Here is a 5,388-nt window from a genome sequence, read left to right as displayed (position 1 = left end):
CTGAGAGGATGAATAGGGCCATACAAGAGAAGGTCTGAAGTATGTTGTCTAATGCACAGCTGCCGAATGGGTTTTGGGCTGAAGCTGTATCAACAGCTGTTCATCTTGTAAATAGATCTCCTAGCAAGGTTTTGTAGAAGGATTCAGTGCCAGAGATGGTATGGTCAGGCAAGGTGCCCTCATACAAGCATCTCAGAGTCTTTGGCTGTGAGGCATATACTCACGTTCCAAAGGAATTTAGGAACAAACTTGAGCCAAAGAGTAGAAAGTGCATCTTTCTAGGCTATGGTAATTCTGGTGAGATGGGGTACAGACTTTGGGATCCCGAATCCAGAAAGGTTGTCCACAGCAATGATGTTCACTTTAATGAGTCCAAATATCATTCTAAACTAGAGAGGGTTGAGGAGATTAGAAGAGTTGTCTTCCAAGAAGATGGACCTGCACGTGCAAGACAAAATGTCAGAGCTCAAGAGGAGCAAGGACAGGATAGAGTGGAACCACAGGTTGTGGCTGAGCTTGAGCCACCCATTGTGCGTAGATCTGGACGTGTCACGCGACCTCCTGATAGGTTTGTTCCATCTATGAATTATGTCATGTTGACTGATTGCAATGAGCCTTCATGTTACAAGGAAGTAGTGCAAATGAAGGACTCCGGGAATTGGCAATTGGCCATGCAGTCAGAGATGACAGCTCTGCATAAAAACCAGACATGGAAGCTAGTTAAATTACCACGGGGCAAAAAGGCTCTACCCTGTAAATGGATTTACAGGTATAAGATCACCGCTCATGATAGTCAGCCAAAGTACAAAGCAAGGCTTGTTGCCAAGGGCTTTAAGCAAGAACAAGGCATTGACTTTGATGAAGTCTTCTCTCCGGTGGTCAAGATGACTACATTGAGATGCTTTCTTGCATTGGTTGCCATATTAGATTTGGTGTTGCACCAAATGGATGTCAAGACAACGTTCTTGCATGGTGATTTAGACGTGGAAATTTACATGCAGCAGCCAAAAGGGTTTGTTGAGAAAGGCAAGGAAGATTGGGTATGCCAGTTGTTAAAGAGTCTTTATGGCTTAAAACAATCACCGAGGGCATCGTACCATAAATTCCACAAGTTTATGCTTTCTCAAGGCTACAAACGTAGTGAGTTCGATCACTGTCTATATACAAAGAAGGCTAAGGATGGCAGTTGGCTGATCCTTATTTTGTATGTGGATGACATGTTGATTGCTGGCAAGCACTTGGAAGAAATTTCAGCTTTGAAGTCAAAGATGGCAAAATCGTTTGACATGAAAGACATGGGTGAGGCAAGTCATATACTTGGTATGGGGGTTTCTAATCACCGAGCAAAAAAAACCGAGCGAAGGTAAATTCGAGCAAATTGATACAAGATCAATAATGGTGAAATAAAAAAATTATGCCATGCACATTACTTTCATTACCACAAATCTGACACTTAATTGACAAAAAATGAGATTTTAGAACCATTATGAAAATTGAATACTCGAGACACAAGCAAGCAATCTCTTCATACTTGAAACATATAATTCAATTCCATGTGGCATACCTAGCCTCCTCTCAAAAAATTGCCTACCAAAAATTTGGCACCTTGATATTGCAATAAAGTCAACACACAACCTTGTAAGACTACCATGCTATCCTCCACTTTTGTAAGCAAGTAAAAACAAGTGCCTAAAACAAGCGAGAACAAGTGTACTCTCTCTCTCTCTCCCCCCCCCCCACAGCTTCATAGTTATGTCAAAAAATAACTAAGCAATACATCTCCAAGGCTTACATAACCAACTCAAATTCTAGTTTTAGCATCTTGTATTGATAGAAAATCAATCTTCTTATTAAAAGCTACAAATGTTTTTATCTTTGGAAACCTTTATCTAGCAACCCCCAACCAGGGGGTATTTTGGGAGTTTTAGAAAATTTGAAGGGCATTTTGGGAATCTAAGACAAACTATTAGGGGTGTTTTGGGAATTCTTAAAATTAGAGGGGTATGTCACCCTATCTGCGTGACCCTACTCTTCTGCTGCAACCATTAAAAAAAAAGAAGATGACCCCTCCCTGGTTTGTTGCTGCAACCAGTCCGCGCCGGCGCGGACTGGTTGCAGCAACGAACCAAGGAGTGGGAGGGTAGGGTGATCTTTTAAAAGAAAACATGCTACTTTGGTCTTCATGGTGGCGGCACCAGGGTTTGCGAACTCTATGCCTCAGCTTACACCCCCCGGCCTGGCTTCTCTGGGCGCGTCTTGCATATCGTGAACTTGCTGGAACCGTTCCGCGCCGGCGCGGACCATTTTCGACAGGTATCATAATGCCCAAAATTCCGAGCTCTGGACCTGCGCCTTCTTTTGCACGCTGCTTCGGCGCAATCGTGCCCATCAGTCCACCGTGTACGTTGTTTGGATAGAGGGTTTCACTCGCTTGTGTTAACCACAGGAGGCTTGGCTGGATGGCGTGCAAATGCTGGGGACAGCCAGGCGAGGCAGCCCTCACTTAAGAGAGCTCTTCGTTGGCAACCAGCTTCTAATGCAGGTGACCTCCTTCATATAACCAGCTTGTCACATGCCTCAAGCACGGCATGGCTGATTCTGTTCCTCTTCTTCTTCTTTGTAGTCTCTTACGGGTCGCAACTGTGATGTGGTGAAGCATAGCCATGTCATGGGCACTCTCATGTCGAGGTTATCGAACTCCACAACCTCCCCTTAATTGGCTAGCTCTTTCACAACGTATTACTCAAGCATGGCATGAAATTTAGCATGGTTATCCGGTTATTAAATGCTCTGAATCTGCCTCAAGGACGCTCCCTCCCATCGTCAAACGGTGTAGAGGATCCGACCTAACCAGCAGGTCAAAAATTATTCCTCAAATCTTCCAAGCAGTACATGGAGAGGCAGCTGTAGCGCGCACACACACAAGTGCAGCAAGCTGCGACAGTCGAGCCCCTTCCCCTCCCTCTAGCACGTGGCCCTTGCTACCCTTCGCATGCATAGTGGCACGCAGCTTGTCCGCCCAATGAACCCCAAATAGTAGCATGCAGGCTGTTCCCCCGCCTATCCGGCCAATGAACTCCAGAGCAGCATGGCGTATTTGACTAGCCAATGAAATGGAGCCGGCAAAGGCCTCCAGGAGATGATTTTATTAAAAAAACAAAAACGTGCATTGTATATCATGAGCCTACTGGAACCGTTCCGTGCACGCGCGGAGACAGTGTGAGAGGATAGCAAGAAAAAAAGGCTTTGGAAACATAACCCTATTGCAGTGGTTGCCATTGCGAGAAGAAACAGCTTCGGCAACATAAACTTCTTGCACTAGTTGCCAACAACAGAACCTATATTGCATTGGTTTTCAATAGAAGAGTCTTTGACTGTAAGTTTTTTTGCCTGCAAAGCTTCAACAAAAACTCTAACACTAATTAACAACATGCGTCGTTTGTGCACACTCTACACAGAAATTGCTTTCCACCTTATGATACAGCATGAGCCAAAAATGTTAATATGTCTGCTTTTACTATATATACACTCACTATCACGGTGCTGTCAAAGAGAAGGCTCAATATGGCGAGGTCTTTAATGGCCCCATATGCTTATTTTGTCTCGTTTCCACTTTAAACACAACTATGAGAACAGTCCTAGTAAGGGCACTTGCACTCCTCCCAATGGGAAAAGTGTGAATGCGAGAAAAACTAATAGATTCAAAAAACACCCAGAAGGAAATGGAGTTGAGAACTACTACTTGATAGAAGCAAGACCCATGTCAACGTGCCAAAAATTTGAAGGAACGATATTTGAATGAATGTGTTCAATTATAAAAAATGCAGAGGCAGGGCAAGGGACTGATTCCACAAACAGAGGGTCCGGTGTCATATGCACATGAGTCAAAGCTACTTTGAAGATACAATTGAAGATCATGTTTTTTTGAAACCAGTCTTAATGTTAATACGACAAGTGACTTGTTGTACATGCTACAATGATGCCGCAACCTAGGGCACCCACGAAAAGTAGCCAAATTTTTTCACTGAGAATGGACATACATAACATGATCATTGCTAGTCAGCATATTGAAAAGGATGTGGAAGACAGCTTGGTGCGTTTGTGTGTAGGACAGGTACATTAAAGTTACAGTTTGCAAGCACAAAAAGAAATGAAGGAAGGTGACTGCTCGTCCAAGCTCCCTCGATTTCGACTGCTATTGCCAGCCCGCAAGACAAAGCACTTGGCCCTGTGTCCCATTAAAAAAGAACATGATGATCAACCTATATATGGAATTGTATTCCAAGTGGATAATACAGGTGAAAAGTGCTAGAACAATAGATGGTAGGTGCATGCCATCAGCTTGTTGCAAGCATCAATAGCTCTGTCGTAACAGTCCCACGCCAACATGGAATGGTTCCGCATTCGCTGGCACTTGCGAAAGGCCGGGGGCTATTTCTTTTGTTCCGGGATTGAAGGGATTGGGGCTATTTTTTGTTCCATCCAATAAATTTCTCTCTTTAATGTTATTAATGTTTGATGTCATGAATGCAACAACTTGACTTCTTTCTTGATGATTTTGTTGTGACAATAGTATTTCTGGTTTGAAAAATTTTCAGAGCTCCCAAATAGCTAGCAATTGGCAATCACATTGAACATGCCCATTGCCGTTAGGTAAAGTGAATTTGAAGATACAGGCAATGGAAGGAAGGAAAAACTTAGATTTTCTTTTATAATGATATTGTAGATATAGATTCTTCAATATTTAGCATCATCTTGAAATTGATAAGTTCTTCATAAATTGAGATCAAGTGTACTCTGTGTTAGTCATCAAAGAGGACTTTGATGATAATGATCTTTGTGGTGATGAGAGGGAGAGCAATTTGCTCTAAGCAATAAAGAATGTCTAAAGGGACTTGCTCGATTATTTTGTTGCTCGGAAATACTCGCTCCTCAATTTGTATAACCCGGTTGGTATGCGCATTGAGAGAGATAGATCAAAGAAGTTGATTTGGTTATCTCAAACAGAGTATATTGACAAGATTTTGCAATGTTTCAATATGGAGAAGGGAAAGGCATTGAGTGTTCCATTGCCACCATATGTGAAACTTAGCAAACAAGATTGTCCTGTGTCTGAGGAAGAACAGGCTGAAATGGATAAGATTCCATATGCGTCTGCAGTGGGTAGTTTGATGTATGCAATGATTGCGACTCGCCCAGACATTGCATTTGCAGTGGGAGTAGTAAGTCGATACATGTCAAACCCAAGCAAGAAACATTGGGAGGCACTGAAAGGAATATTGAGATACTTGAAAGCTACAAAGAGTATGCGTATATGCTATGGGAGTCAGGAGCTAAGTGTAAAGGGTTTTACAGACTCAGATTATGCAGGTGACTTAGACAACCGAA

The sequence above is a fragment of the Adiantum capillus-veneris genome, chromosome 11 (assembly GCF_014529385.1).
Source record: "Adiantum capillus-veneris isolate H3 chromosome 11, ASM1452938v2, whole genome shotgun sequence".
In the NCBI taxonomy this organism is placed as follows: Eukaryota; Viridiplantae; Streptophyta; class Polypodiopsida; order Polypodiales; family Pteridaceae; genus Adiantum; species Adiantum capillus-veneris.
The sequence above is the reverse complement of the archived record's forward strand: the minus strand, read 5'-3'. Positions refer to the sequence as shown.